The sequence below is a fragment of the Choloepus didactylus genome, chromosome 1, assembly GCF_015220235.1.
Source record: "Choloepus didactylus isolate mChoDid1 chromosome 1, mChoDid1.pri, whole genome shotgun sequence".
In the NCBI taxonomy this organism is placed as follows: Eukaryota; Metazoa; Chordata; class Mammalia; order Pilosa; family Megalonychidae; genus Choloepus; species Choloepus didactylus.
This window is the reverse complement of record NC_051307.1, coordinates 100505403-100522791: the sequence shown is the minus strand read 5'-3', so window position 1 is coordinate 100522791 and position 17389 is coordinate 100505403.

Sequence of the window (17389 nt, the reverse complement as noted above, 5' to 3'; positions counted from 1 at the left end):
GCTCTTCACACTGCTTGATGAGTACACTTTTAAGGAACTGACCTTCTGCAAATCCTTTCCAAAGCTGAGACTTTGGTCCATCACATCAGAGCATCGTTTTAATTCAACTGTTCAGATTATTTCAACGCATGGATTTTTTTGAAAAGTATTTTAGTTATTCAGGGGAGGTCACCTTTCCCCAAACCTTAATTTTTTAAGTAAAAATTAAAAAGTAAAATACCATGAAATGCCTCCTGTATGTATTTACAACTCACATTTTTTCAGTTGCAGAATTATAACAGAAGGTTGATTTCCTTTTGTAAAATTTAGGTAATTTCTTTTTTCATAGGGGAATAAAGAGAGGCAAGGCTGTATAAGTTTCTCTTAATTATGAAATTAGGCTTCTGTTAACATACTCAAATTTCAGGTAAGTTCAACCAAATAAAGCCCCAGAGAAGTAAGAGAAGTTCTCTGAGCAAGGAAAACAACAAGAATAACAAAACAAACAAACAGAAAAGACAGCAGTCATAAAGTCCATAAACTTCATTCCCCCAAGAACTGAGAAAATATCCGTATCTGCAGGTCAGACTTAGAACTGAGGAAGTGAAGAATATTATCATTTGTCAAGCTTGGATATCCAGTGTTCCTGTTTAACAACTTTCCATTCCCTAAATTACAACTGATGGCTAATTAAAAGCAGCAGTGGCTGATTATGAGAGAAAATATGCACAGAATTAACAGCTGAAATTAAAGGGGAAATCAAAAGAATCACCAAGTAGTGATGTGTATTCAACTGCAGGCTGAAGGCAGTTGAATACACATCATTTTAGCTCAATATAATAACCTAAACTGATCATTTTGATGTTACTGAATCATTTAGAAACTAATCTGTTTCATATACTGAGCTAATAAGTCTTTGAAGGGTATAGTGTATTTGAGAATGATTTCTTTAAAATGATTCAAATTATTTTTAACTGAGCTTTCAAAGAATAGGTTTTCATATTCTGGAAAGCTCAGGTCTCAGCAATATCTGTAATGTCACTGTTGTTTAAGCACATAAGCCTATTGTGCATTGGATATGATTTCAAAAGATAAAGATAACTTATTCCTTGGAGCAGGAATTTAGCATAAGTTAGCATAAGTTTTAAAGCATCTAGAAAACACTTCTTTAAAACCTTCAAAGAGAACTGATAAGTGGGAGGAAAAAGTTTGACTAGTAGAGCAGAGGCTTATTTTAGCATGTAAAGAAAGATTGTTATGTGGTGTCTTTATATTAGAAGAAGATGGGGTAAATGGGAAGTTATTAATTTTAACTAAAAATTAATGTAGTTGTACAATTCAAAGCATGAAATAAACCCAAAGGAACATCACCAAGACAAAAAACATGTATTAGAAAGGAGTTTATGAACTAAATGAATTGACTATAATGAAAGACTAATTGTTCAGTTAATGTATTTAGAAGACTCAGTTTAAAAGACCTGGAAAAGAGGCAAAAAGAGAAAAAAAAACCACATGTATATGTAGAGTACATAGTAGTTATATATATAAATTCTTAGTTTTCTGGAATATTTTCAAATTGCTGAAAATATTCAAATTTCAGTTTAGGAAATAAATGATTTTTTTTTAATTTTGTAATAGAGGGGCTATAGCAAAAATAAATAAATTTGGGAAAAATTTACCAATTCTATTCATAAATTTGCATTAGAAAGTTAACAGAGGTAAAAAAGAAAATATCTTACAGGACTATTTCAAAGAATTATTTAAGAAAATGTTATGATCTCCATCACTTTTTCTCCAACCTTCAGGTGACTTACAGGAATATTTCCTATTCCAGGGAAGCCCTTGATTTTCTGTTTCTCCCATTTTGAAAATTCACAAGCATCTAATCCAACTGGGAGCTGCCCGATGCTTTGACAAAATATATTAAAACCTACTCCAGCCTAACTATATCTCATGGTAAAGATTTAAAGTTGAACTAAACAAACTGATTTCCTACCTTTATTTTTCAAATCAAAATTAGGCTATGGCATCTGATTTAATTAAAATAAGGGACTGCAATATATTGATTTATACCTTTTCTAACATGAAAGGCATTTGTCTCGTAGTATAATATAGCCATAAGTTTTCCAAAAAGAAAAAAGAAAACTGCCTATGCTACTTTCTTTCATATTTTAATTTTTACCATACTTTATGCAGAGTATAAAATGAGGCAGCAATATGATAGTTTAGATTAGGGCATTCTTTGATAAAGCAGTAAATTAAGACATAATTTCTGTTAAGAATTTGACAAATCATCTCATTTATTTGTCCAATGCATTGTATAGTATTGTATCTATGGTATTGAGAAGTCACCAACTTGATTACTGGATTACTGAGGTTCCCAGGCTAAATTGAGGGAAATAAAAAAAATAATGGATGTTGAGATATGTCTCTCAGAATCAAATTAAGTATAGGGTATGAGTAATAGGAAGTTATTTAAACATTATTTCATTTAGTTCCAAAATAATACATTACCTTTTTGCTCATTGTTCCTTTGTGGAAATTCTATAGAAAATTGTCAATATCGACTTCTGAGTTTTGGTGTCAAATTACATAATCAAATTGTCATGAGGGGATGCTGTTGCCTGGCTACATTATCTTAAAATATACTCATACTACAAAATATCTGGTAAATTGCATCTTTGATCTAAATGTAGCTTTCAGGAATTAAATTTATTAAACAAATCATTAAAAAATAACCTAATGGAATCTTTAAAAGGAAGAAGAATCCAAAGCTTTCCAGAACAGCATTACCTCTTCCACCTAAAGGTCTAGAATGTTTAGATATTGTTCACACTGCTCCAAGGTTAATAAACATGAGATGATGAAGGCAGAAGTTTTTGTTTTTATTTGTGGTAACATTATGTTTGTGTTTGCAATTGTTTAAATACATGGGAATATCTTCAGTTATTATATGGCAACAAATAATTATTTACATATATTTGGGGAGCTCTCAAGCAAGTACATATATAGCAATTCAGGGATAATTTTCAACTTGGTCAGTTTTTGTGTTTTTTTTTTTTTTTTTTTTTACTTTTCTGGTGTAAACTATATGATTCATTCTATCTTATGAAATCGTTTTATCAATAAGCACCACACAATTAATATCATATAGATAAAACTATGTTTTCCCCCATATTATAATATAATGGATTGTGTGTAGGCTTATCTGGCCAGTCATCACGTATTATATACTAGCAATTAATATTTTCTTAATTACAAAATACTTTTGCTAGAACAAGTGGCAAACAAAGTTCAAGTAGAACTCTCAGCCTCAGAATTGTTTAATAAGCTTGTTCAGATATAAGCAAGAGCAGTCTGATGTATAGAAGTGATTAAAAAACTAATCATATTAATTTTTTTGTTTATTGTGTTTTTGTTGTTTTTTAGCACATTGAATCTAGCTGAGATCATCAAATACTTTCTAATATTGTGGAAGAGATAGAGATAAGAATTTAGAAACCAAGAGGCAAATTGTTCTTTAAGCAAGTTTTCTTAGAAATTCTCACTTTGAGATATTGGCATTACTTTCCCCCAGAGTTCAATAAATGATATATTTCTACTAACTGGTACTGTGTTCATCTGGTTGTAATAGTCTTAAGTAGACCAAGTTAACAGAAGAAAAGATATGGTGGCCAGCACAAAGAGGGAGAAAAGACAATGATGACATGTTTTCCAACAAATGGAGACAATGCATTTATTTTAACTTTCCATGATGCTTTCTCAAATATTTTAATTGATAGCACAACAGCATAGTCATCACAGGAAAAAATACATGATGACAATGGATTTATGTAAAGCATACAGCAGATACAATGCCATTTTGATAGCCAAGTGCCATCTGAGAGTGCAATTCATTTGTCATCATTCATATCATAAAACACAAGCATATTGTAACTCAATTCATCAGAAGTTAAGATAGAAAAATAATGTGCAGAATAAATGCCACAGTGTATGCATGAAATAACTGCAATAATTAAGCAACATTTAAGAGTAGATATATATCTTTTTCTAATATTTTTTGCATCCAGAGAAAAAACTTTAGAAACAGTATTTCCAAAAGTAAGCTAAAGGAGAAAACAAAACAATTTTTTATTGGGACAATATTTGGAAAAACCTTATATTTCAATAAAATAATCTGTGTGTACACAAATAAGAGAGCTTCGTAAAAATGATATTCAATATGGTAGCCACTAGCCACATATAGATCTTGAAATTAAAAATCAAAATTAAAATAAAATAAAATAAATTAAAATAAAATAAAATAAAATAAAATAAAAGTTCAGCTTCTCCATCATGCTAGCTGTATTTCAAATGCTCAATAGTCACTTGTAGCTAGTGACTACCATAACAGGCAATGCAAATTAGTGAATAGCCCATCATCACAAAAAATTCTATTGGACAGCACTCTTCTATGTTATAATGCATGTATTACCATCCAGAGAATAAAGGTTGGCATTTTAGATTCACCCTTCTATTTAACAGTTGGCATAAATGAAGTCTCAAAGAGGAAGTCACATAGGTAAAAGGTAGTGATAAATGCTTTTCTTTTGGGGGAAGAGGAGGGAAGGCTTTAAAGATCTCAGCAAACCACTGAGTGATCTTCAAGTAAATTCATTCTTTATCATATAGAATCTTCACATTCTGATCATACAATGATACTTCAGACAAATTAAACTAATTCTGTGGTTCACAGCATTTTAATTTTCAAATGCATGAATTAATCTTTTTAAATTTAAATTGTGGGTGTTCTCAATCAATCATTTGACATACAGTAACTTTATTCATCTAATAATAAATCTCTATAATTTCTTTCCATCTAAATAGTTATAAAACAAAGATCTCTTGAAGATGGGTCTTTGATTCACTATTAATTAGTAGAACAGACAATTTTAAAAAGTTGAAAACTCGTAATACAGTCAAGTCACTCATTGAAATAAATAAGAGTCTATGTACATAGACTCTATGTACATCTTTCCTTCCTTAACACTACTCACTCTTTAAACTGTAATCCCATGCTCATCACCACATACTCACAGAGTATCATGATAGCACTCACAGTCTAAGTTTCACTTCTGCAAGAGCCACAGTTTCCATTAAACAAAACCATGTTCAAGCCCCACAAAAGCAGATGTCCATTCTCAGACTTTGAACTGAAGAGCTCAGTTTCACTACTCCAATTTTCTCTTTACAGGTCCTTTGGAAAGTTATCCTTCCTGCCCTTTCTGTCATTTTGGATGGTCAGGCTCTTTGAACATCTCATTCTGACAGAAAAATAATAACCTACACATAGTCAAAACTTACAACGCTTGATTAAAAACAATGTTAAACATCTTAATTAAAAACAAACAAAAATTTTGTGTCCCCTTCAGCTCACTGTAGTTAATGTCCCATTTTCTTCTCCCTTTAGGAAAAACCATCTCAAAAGACTTGTCTCATCTCAGAGGGTCCAGTTCTTCTACCATGCTCTCTTCAACCAAAAGTCCACCAAACAATTCTTGTCAAGGTCACTAACAATCTTTACACAGATGAATTCACCTGAAGTTCTTAGGTTTCATCTTGCTTGAACAATGATAGCTTTAGACACAATTGAATTCCTTCCTCCTGGAAATAATTTCTTACTTGGTGTTTCGTTTTGCTAATGCTGCCGGGATGCAAAATACCAGAAATGGATTGGCTTTTATAAAGGGGATTTATTTGGTTACACAGTTACAGCCTTAGGGCCATAAAGTGTCCAAGGTAATGCATCAACAATTGGGTACCTTCGCTGGAGGATGGCCAATGGTGTCCGGAAAACCTCTGTTAGCTGGGAAGGCATGTGGCTGGTGTCTGCTCCAAGTTCTGGTTTCAAAATGGCTTTCTCCCAGAATGTTCCTCTCTTAGCTGTAGCTCCTCTTCAAAATGTCACTCTCAGTTGCTCTTGGGGTATTTGTTCTCTCTTCACTTCTCCAGAACAAGAGTCTGCTTTCAACAGCCATCTTCAAACTGTCTCTCATCTGCAGCAACTCTCTCAGCTCCTGTGCATTCTTCAAAGTGTCCCTCTAGGCTGTAGCAAGCTCCCTCCTTCTTCTGAGCTTATACAGTGCTCTAATAAACTAATCAAGGCCCATGCTGAATGGGCAGGTCCACACCTCCTCAAAAATGATCTAATCAGAATTATCACCTACAGTTGGGTGGGTCACATCTCCATAGAAACTCTCAATCAAAGAATTACAGTCTAACCAACACTAATACATCTGCCTACACAAAATTGCATCATAGATAATGGCATTTGGGGGGACATAATACATTCAAGCTGGCACACTTGGCCTCTGGGCATACCTTTCTTTTTCTTCTCCTACCTTGGTAGCTACTATTACTCAGCCTCCGTTGCTGATTCTCCCTCATCTGCCTAATCTGTAAGTCCTGGTCCTATTGCTTGGATCTCTTCTGTTTTATATTTGGAGACACCTTCTAGATCATTTCATCACAACATAAAATATTGTTGATATATGCCAATAACTGTCAAATTTATATCACCACTCCGGGCCACTGACCTAAACTCCAAATTCGTAAAGCCAATGGTGTACTCAAATCTCTTCTGGGAAGATTTTTTATAGGGTAACAACCTCAAAATATCTGTGGTAGGGATAAGACTCTCTGCATTTCCTAGCCTCCCACCCCCACCCTCATTTAGTTAGATTGCAATCATGTGGCTAGTTCTGACAGATCAGGTTTACCACCTTCACCCCTACCCTACCCTGCTGTGGTGACACAAGACCACGTATTCCAAATGGCTTAGGCACAAAGTGGATGGGAAATGACCAACATACATCAGGCTTCATCGAAACAAAAAAAAAACATATAACAAGTTACATGACTGAGTTTTTTTTAGGTTGTTTTGCTAATGTTTGCCTAGCTTATCCCAATATATAATTTGGTAACTTAAAGTGGAGTGCTACTCTAAGAAAAACGTAACATGTGGCAAAATCTCAGCAATCAGTTAGTGGCAGAAAAGGAAACTGATATCATAGGCTGGAAAAATGATTACCTATGCTATGAAGTGGCAAAATATTGAACTAGCATCTACAACAGCTTTGAATTCAAATCACGTGTCTCTTAAGCATCTAGAAGAAAAGACTGGAAAACAGAATATTTGCAATATTTTCTAGTTGTCGGAGAGTTTAAAAAGACAGGGTCCTTAAATGGTGAAAGAGCTAACTGCTTCTAGATCCCAAACACTATGAAATGAGACTTAAAATAGCTTTAAGTGACAGAGCTCCAATAAATGTGAATTGAAAAAAGGACTCCAGGCAAAGATCAGGTTCAGCGTTTGGCCTTTAAGTTTTGTTCCAGGTGCCTTCAAGGCAGCTGCCATTAAGTTAGGGGTGAGAATGCAAAATAATTCAAACTGTTTGGGAGAAAAAACTGAATTAAAAAATAGTTGAGAACCTTTCCAAATTAAAAAAAAAAAAAAAAAAAAAAAATTCATTCCCTAAGAAACCATGAACCCTAAAATAAGAAAAGACTTTGAAACTTGAAAATAAAATAAACCTTGAGCCTCCAACCTTGCAATAACAGGAAAAGGCCAGGGAAAATGATGCAATCCACAAGAAAGTATTTTTCCCCAAGTAACACATAAAACGTGTCCAGGGATAACAATGAAAAAGCAAGAACCTCACAAAAAGCAGAGCCAGGAGAAAGAGAAAACAACAAAGGACTCCTTCTAGAAAGTAGAACCAGATGCTCATCAAGAAACCTCCCTCACCCCCTGGGTAAAATACCTTTACTTTATCTACCCAGGGGAATGTCAGGACTGCTGAAGATAAGCATTCCAGATGTGATGTGCCTCACATTCTTCTCCTTTATGAATGGAATTGTTGATTATGGTTATCATGTCCCGGATCCACTGCCATTTATTAGATTTATGTAGAATGGATAATTTGTCCTTTATATTAATAGGTCTGTTAAGGAACAGATGCCACATTGGACCTGAAGGAGACTAGTAAGCATCTTCTGGAAAGCCTGTTTTTTGTACTGGATATAGTCACTCACTAGAAGAGATTTGGAAGTGTCTCTAATGGGAATGGGTTGAGTAAATTTTACATATGAAGAAAAGATCAAAGGATTGACTGTGGCAGAGGCAGTGTTCCTCAAGTGTTATATGCACTTCCTTACCTTTACCAGCCTGCTTTGCCAATATGTGTGTGTAAGCCCAGGAGACTAGCTCTGTTGAATGGACTTGAGTAGGTGTGATGTGTTTCACTTTGGACTGAGGCAGTACAGAGCGGGGATGCCTCTTTTATCCACCTCCTCTGCTTTGGCCATCACAGAGATAGCAAAGCTGTATCAATATTCTAGATGATATAGCTACAAGACAGAGTCATGAAGCACTCATTGTACTTTATAAAGCCTCTGAGATTTGGCTAAAATTGTTAAAGTACCATAGCCTAGGCTATATGGACAAATGAAAGGCCCAAGAAATCCTTATTCTATTGCTTCTCCACTACCAAAATTTCTCTTCCTGAAGCTTATCCTTGGATTAGTAAATTGAAATTCCCACTTTTTCTAGTTTCTCAGACACTAGACTTTCTTTCATATCCCACATCTAACCCTATAGAAAGTATATCCAGAATCAGACACCTTCTCATCAATTCATGGCTGCCACCCTCAACCACTATCACCATGTATCATCTGGACCATTAACCTAGCTTCATTAAAAGACTCTCTATTTCCACCTTTCCCACTTTTCTATAGTCTATTCTCCACAAGGCAGCAAGAATGATTCTGTTAAAATTTATTTCACAATACTCTTTTGCTGAAAACCTTCTAATTATTTCCTATATGACATGGAGTGAAGGCTAAAGTCCTTAAAAGGTCTCAGGTTTCCTTCCCCGCAACCTTTTAAACTATATCTTCTACTATGTTTTCCTTCAGGCTCATTGGCTCAGTCACTTTGCAGTTGGGTCATTATTGGCATGTTATTTCATCCCTCTAAGATATAGCTTTCTCAGCTATAAAATGGGCAAAGTAATAGCTATCTTATAGTGTTTTTGATGAGAATAAAATAATAATTATAAAATAATGAACAAAATGATTTAAAAAAAAGTTAAGACTCACAAAGTACTTAGTGTATGTTTTAAGTGTTCTAAATGCCTTTCATATATTAACTAATTTAATCCTCCCAACAATCCCATGACATTTTGAGATATTAAAATGTAAAATATCTGATATATGCTAAGTGTTTAATTAACACCAGTTCCATCCTCTTGCTAGTACTGTAAAAATAGGTTTTTAAGAAGTTAAAGATGGAGCTGGGGAGAGAGGGACAAAGAATAAATAAAACATGCCTGAAAAAAACTCACATCCCTACACGAACAAAAAAACATACATACATTTTTTCAAAACATGAGAACAAATACAGCAAGAAACAAGAATTTTTAAGAATAAGTTGTGGGAAATTAGAAGGACTCAAAAAACTAATCTTTCTAAAAAGATTATGTTATGAATTAAACTTGGATCAAGTTTATAGCAGCAGAGGATTCTCCTTACTTAAATAAAGATTCTCTAAAATTTCTTAATTGACTTAAAAATTGATTATTTCTATTTATGATCCTTCAAACTGCAGTATCTAAGCCAAAATAGCAAGGGTAAGAACCATTTAAAGCAGGAAACTGTGATGTTGCTACCCACTGTTATAAACATGAAAATCTCAGATACATCCATATGGGAACATTTTCAAAGGAATCTTTTTTTCAAATGAGCCTTGAACTTTATCATTGCCATAGGATTAAGAATGTCAACTTAATATCTTCCCTATTATATATAATTACAAAAGTAATTCTTAAAAATGTTGATGTTAAAACTTTAAGATGAAAGCTGACCTCTCTTGTTAGAATGGGAAGAGTACAGACCGTCTAACACAGGGCATCTGAGAAGCCTTGCCTCCATGAGCTGTTCTTTTAGCTTTTGTAGTTGTTAAAAATAAAATGTGATTACAAATTGGTCTTTAATAACAACCGCTGATGTTCTCTATTGTAAAAGAGGAAAGATGAAAGGAAGGAAGGAAGGAAAATAGAAAAGATGGATAAAAGAAAGAAAGAGAAAACAAGACAAGTTAAGAAAAGTAAGAAAAGAAACAAAAAGAAGAAAATGAAAATAAAGGAAGTTTGCATTTAGAGGCTGGCTGGGAAAGGTACATGACTCAACAGGAAATCAGGAAGAAACATTTGTGAAGGAAGTCGACTACGGATGTCAATTAATGGGGTGCCAGTAAATACAGCTTGTGCAGCTGAATGTGATTTTATGTCACCTGTAATGAGCAGTCTTTTTCAAGGAACCCCAAAGAGCTGTGTGAATGCTTGGATTTCCTGAATTCTTCGTCCTTTTTTAGGAAGGGAAAAGTATTTTGAAGCCCCAGGGTTTCTACCCATAATTCAACCCATGCTAATTTTTAACAAGCTGTCTGATTGTCTAACCCCTGAAGACCTAACTCTAGTAATGTAAGGTTCAATCTGGGCCACTGCATGTCTCCATGTACCAGTTGTTCAGAAAAGAATGATGAGACTAACTCTTCCTAATAGCCACAATTTGAATAATACAATTGCATGCAGTTGTTTTTGAGAGTTCAGAAATCATCTGCTCCAGTGATATTCAAATTATCTATAACATACTAAGATTTGGGGCAGGGCAGTATTGCCAAGGAGAATTCCATTGGGAGGCCACGTACAGGTCAAGAGGCAGACTTCAGGCCCTCCAAACAAGCACAAGGACTCCACTTTTATATGTTTCATTTATTGGAAGCACAAGAACTTTTGTTTAGGGGCAAAAAAGATTTCCACTGTTTAATAATAATAACTTTTGAAAACCACCAATCTGGTTACAGCCTCCTATTTTAAGGATGAAGAGATTTAGACCAAGAGAATTAATCTAATTTGCCCAAGTTTTCATAGTTAGTTAGTTGGAAAACTGGAACTAAAATCCTGATTTCTAGAGTTTTCAGACAATGTAACTTAGATCACTTCAGCCACAGTTTTGTTTCTTTTTTAAGAAATGTGTTTTTTCTCCCCCGGTGTCAGTTACTTCACCTTTTTTCTAGTAGGAATAGAATATTTACATTGTAGTATTAATCATTTAAAAGAAATCATTTGTTCAAAATTGCCTTATAATTTTCAATAAAATTGAATGCTGGAGAATTTCACATTCTTACCTGGTTAAGATCTTCCAATTTGTTAGCTAGTTCTGTACCTGCATTTGTAACATGAAAAATGTACATTACAGGTAATACTCAATTTGCTTCAGGACTCACATTCAGGATCTTATGGGGGTGACAAAGTTCTTTTTCTTATGATTTGTGGTCACTCACTCATCCCTAATAGAAAGCTCCAAATATTTTTTCAATGCTCATAATATTGATATGTAATCAGTTACATCATGAAAAAAAGAGGCCATAATTCTAACATAGACTATCATTTAGCAAAAAACTATTTCACTGACATAGAGAAATACTCATGAAACAATACTACATGGAGAAAAGAAAAAAAGCACAGAACACAAATCTTCATCTATGTATAATTTAATCGAGAAGGAAGTTCCCCAAAATGTTATTTGTAATGAAGAGTTCTACAATTTAAGTATGATTTCTTTATTCTTTTATAATTTTATTTACACTAGTCAGTGAAAATTTATTATTTTTTAATTATAAAACTGCAATTTTTAAGTGTTTGGGAAAGTATTATTTTAATCGATACACTGTCCCATGCATACAGACCTTTTTAAAGGATTCTCCTTTCCTTCAAAGGAAAAAAAATCTCAAGTCATATAGCCTAAATCTTCCATTCACAAGCTCTACTTCAACCAGTTCCCAAACTGAACAAATTTGATTAAAAAGGTGATAGCTTAAAAACCACAAAACTGTTTTTAACTTGTGAATTTTCTAATGGATATCTGTGAACATAATCCTCTCAAAACATTTGGTAAGGAAAATATTAACTGAACCAGTGGGGAGATGAATAGATGAGAGAAAAGATGAGTAGAGTAGCTATTTTTAACTGAATTGTTATCATTTCCATCAGGATCCTTTCATTGAACAAAATAAACATTTAATATTGTTAAATAACTCTATTGCTTTTAGCATGAATATAAAACAAGCAAAACATCTTCCGCAACAGACGTAAGGGAGAGGTTTCTTTGTTTTTTGTTTGTTTGTTTTTGCATGTATTTTGTTGTTGTTTTTTAATACAAATTGCCATTTAGGAAGAGCAGGTGGGAAGATAGATCTGATAATTCTTTACAGCTTGAATTTATCCCCAACTCACCAATGCTGGAAGGTCATTGGAGATTAAAGTTCCAATTCAGTAAAGCCTTGTATCTTCTTTATCTGTAAACAGTTCATTTCCTGTAATCATCACAAAGACTCATTTCAGTCTATGTCACTGAAAGTGTTTCTAATTAAACAGGTGTTGCTGGCACCTATCAATGTATTTATTCACCAATGAAAGGGGTATAGAATTATGTTATCCAGAGGAATGGGCTGTTTTTAAAATCATTGAATGTATATGAATGCTCAGAGACAGAGAGAGCAACAGAATATACCTGGGAAGTTACATCCTAAAGTGTTACTTCTGATTACCTCTGTGTGGTGGAATTACAGGTGAATTTTACTTCTTTCTTTTTAATCTGTTTTTTTTTTTTAATTTTCTTTAACATAAGAAATACAAATTAAAAGTTGTTTTTTAAAAGAAAAAATGAGTAACATTTGATTATGGGATTTTATTTGATTTATATGTTTAAATATTAACAAATTTGTTCTGAGAACTGCCTTTAAGCTATCCCAGGAAACCATGTGGAAGAGCTGGGATAGTATCTACTTTTTCCATATTGACATGGCTCCATCTTTGTCAATTTACCTCATAGCCAATTTATTGCTCAAAGTGGCCAATCTCCCAGCACTACCAAATATAACTATCACCAAATTTTCTTAAATGATTTTATTCTGGAGTACAAACTGGGTCAACAGACCTTATTCTAAACTATGAAAGGCAACAATTCAAGTAGATCTCTAATAACAAACAATACAGCTGAAATAATAATTAATATATTATAGATAAATTACAAGCTTTTGTGAGTTGGTCTGAAAAATCTAACCTTTATCACATAATTTTATAAGCTCATACTTTCCTCTCCCTAACCAACTGCTACAATTTGGATAGAAACTAGATTGCTAAGGTTGAGGTTTGGGAGTGAGGATACTAGGTTTCAGATAGAGAAATGGCTCATAAATTTGACTAGATTATTTCTTTGTCACTTGTTTTTCCCTGCTTACAGAATGTCACCTAACAAACTCAAACAAGTAAGTGGCTAATTAAAGGAAAGCAAGCCTTGCTGAAAAGGAAAATGTATGATTTGGGGTAGGTGACAGTATCAAAGTTTTCTTCAAAGTAACTTAATTATTGCTTAGTTCTTCCATTTTCTTTGCTTTCTAGACATAGAAATCATCTGTGAAACTGATTTCTTTCTTTGAGTAGCTAAGTATGAATGGAATATCAGTGGAACTCAGAGATACTTTAAGAGAAAAAGATGTCTGCAGTAATACAGTTTTTATTATAGCTGTTCATTAAAATGTTAAATAAGCTTTAAAAATACTTAAAATTTTTAAAAGGTACATTTTCATGGCCAGATAGTAATAATTCTTTATTTTAGAAAGAGAACTGTGATAAGAAAACAAAATCATTTCTTCAAGTTAGAGAATGTATAAGGCTGGGGAGAAGGTAACTAGAAAAGTATAGATCTGGATCTTTTATGTGGTTAATTCACAGTCTATTTCTCTGCATTTTGAGAAGAAATTTTTTTAAAGCATAAAATTAATATATTTCAATTTCTTTTTCAGTTTTGTTTCCAGGAAATACACTTGTGTATTTACTTGTCCTCAGAAATTCTTGCCATTATCCTTTAAGACACCATCTTTCACAGAACTTTCTCAAGAAGAATTTTTTTCAAGAAATTTAAAAAAATATATTTCATAACTTCAGCAAGATATTGGCTAAGAAAAAATAATTTAAAAATGTCATCTTCTTTCTCTTTTACATTTTTGGTTTAAAAGCAGAAATGGATATAGCTTTTTATGAAACATGCGTACTCTTAAAATAAGGGAAATATTTGTATATAAAAGCATTTGAGTACAGATGTACCTTCTGCACAAATGATGGTATGGGTTTTCAGACGTGAGAGAGTGAGTGTTTTTTGAAAATAAGCAGAAAATACTTACTCATAACTTGGGACACTGAATCTTAAAAGAGTTAATTGACTCCTTGTTTTTCATACAAATGTGAAGATTTTTACTGGGTATAGAAAGGAATTTTGCAAGAAAGAAACCTGGGAAACTCCCAAGATGATGACATACAGAAAATAGATTTTCCATAGTCTTTTTAGTCATGGCATTCTTTCTTCTCCCTTTTGTGGTAGGCAGTTTGCCCTATTTCAGGCTTAGCTATTGAAGCAAGGTTTTCTGTTTCCAGCCAAATGAAAGCTGGTAGGTGAGGGCCATTTGTCTTGGATATTGCATAACACTGATAGAGAAGAATGGAGACCCCAGCTTTACAGTCATCTGCACACAAATGATTATTTGTAAAAAATATGTTAAAAGACTAAAATATGTTAAATATTTGGTGGCTTAAAAAAATATGTGTACACAGAGAGAGGCTTGTCTAATCATGGACAATTTGAATCAGAAAATAACCTTTAAAATAAGTAAATCTCTTTGGTGTACATATGTCTTAGTTTGCTAATGCTGGAGAATGCAAAACACCAGAGATGGATAGGCTTTTATAAAACGGGGGTTTATTTCACTAAACAATTACAGTCTTAAGGCCACAAAGCATCCAAGGTAACACCTCAGCAATTGGGTACCTTCACCGGAGGACGGCCAGCGGTGTCCGGAAAACCTCTGTTAGCTAGGAAGGCAGCTGGCACCTGCTCCAAAGCTCCGGCCTCAAAACGGCTTTCTCCCAGGACGTTCCTTTCTAGCAAGCTTGCTTCTCTTCAAAACATCACTCCCAGCTGCACTCTCTTTCTTCCCCCCAAGTCAGCTCATTTATATAGCTCCACCGATCAAGGCCCACCCCGAATGGGTGGGGCCACGCCTCCATGGGAACATCTCATCAAAATTATCTCCCACAGCTGGGTGGGGCACACTCCAAGCAAATCTAACCAACACCAAAACTTCTGCCCCACACAAGACTACAAAGATAATGGCATTTGGGGGACACAATACACTCAAACTGGCACAACATATAGTGAAACTGAGATGGAAGGGGCTCCCAGAGAGAAACCTTTCCACACTGCTGCTTGTGACATATGTGTATCACTGTGTGGCACTCTGAGGTAAGAGACGTTACTTAATTGTAATCTAGCAAAATACTTTAGAGGTGGAGTTCTATATTTCATATACACTTGAAATCAGAAATCACACTTACTATTAATTAACATCCCCTTTTTTGCAAAGTCCTCAACAAAAGACCATGTTTATCCTCGTATATTTACACTGTGTTAGGAATACTGAAAATCTCATTATTTCACAAAAAGAGCAATGGATGCCTGTCAACTGCAATGATTTTGACTGACAAGACAAAGATATAATGTGAGTGCCAGGATAAAATCCAGAATCTTTGATTCCCAGGCTAGCGTTTAGATCTCTGAGATGACTTGTTTTTCAATGGGAAAGTTGTTATAAATAAATAAGAAGTGTTTATGCCATTTTATCTCTACTGCCAAAGGAATTCTTTAATTTTCGTTGACCTTTAAAACTACAACTGCTGGCCAAAGCACAATCTAGGTTATCATACAAAGAGGACGTAGTTGTTAATACAAACTACAAAAAAAAAAAAAATCAAGATGAACTTGACTCAGTAGTGGGAAGCTTGGTCTGTTTTCTTAACCCAGTGTCATTAAAAAAAATTTATTACTTTCTGTCTTGGATCTCCCTACATAAGAGAAGAGAAATGGTACCTCATTCTTCCTAATGATATTAATCAGATGAAAGAACACCCTAGAATTTCATACTTGAAGGAATGTTAATGAGCACTATTTTAAACCACTCTTTTTAAAACATTGAAGAAATATATAAAAAGTTTCAATGAGTTTAAATTGCTTGCCTAATATCAAGCATCTTATAAATCAATACTAAAATCTAACTCAACTGATTGTCAGATTACAAACTGTTTCCAATATAGAATGCATTGAAAATTTTAAAGGAAAGTCAATACAAGTTACAATATTATAAGAGCAGAAACTTATTTTCACTCTTTTATTATGGTATATATCTGTAGATGTCAAAGATGAAATCATTTCATTTAACACAAGTCCCCTAAATATGTTATAAGTATGGTAAATATAGTCCTTTTTCAAGGTATTAGCATCATCCTCTTGAAAGTGTTATGTATATTTCCCCATACATTATTATACTCAAATCTCTTCAAACACAAGTCTCTATCTCAATGTATTTTTCTCTGAGCCGCTCTCCTTTCATAAGTGATTTACTAATAATCCCATAGGATAGAAATATCTTACATCATTCCCTAATGCATACCTTTGAAATACACACAGATATACACAGATTATACACTGTGTATATATTATACTGTGACTGACAGTGTTACAATTTATAAATTGTCCATCTTTGGTCATGGAATAGGAATGAAAAACAAGTGTCCTATGAGCAGAAAAAATAAAGTGTAGCTGAAATCAATTTGGTAGATAATAGTTCAAATTCACTTGGCACAATTTACTTGAGAAGAACAGCATCACAGATTATATTTAACTTAAAATAGCAACTAGCAAAAGGATGATTGGTAATTGCATCATATTAATGCCTTGAAACATTATTTCCATAATGGCAGAAAATTCAAAGCTCCACCAACAGGAACATAAGGATTATTTACCCACCTGCAGAATTTTAGACCCGTGTGCACATACCTTGGGTAAGATATGGCCTTCCATGCACTGACTCTATAAAAATCATTGCAGATAACAAAGCTAGAACCCCAAAGCAAGGAGGAGTTGAGAGGATCTTGTTCATGTTAAAAATCTATTTTCTTCCATGCTAGCAGAGAAACTGACTTTTCAAGTCAAGAAGAATATTTCAAAGGCTCTGGAATGTGGAAGGGCTCACTTTTAAAAGGCAGCAAATATGCTTCAACTACAAAAAAAAAAAAAAAAGCATAAAATGTAATGCATCATGTCAACATGATTCACTACTTGGAAAAGTGACAGGTTTGCTACCTAATTAATAACTGGTTGAACTCAAGCAATATATCTCTTACCTGCCCATTTAACTAAAAGGGGGGCATTCCTGTGCATGCCCATGCACTCAGACACATACACAAGCATAAAACAG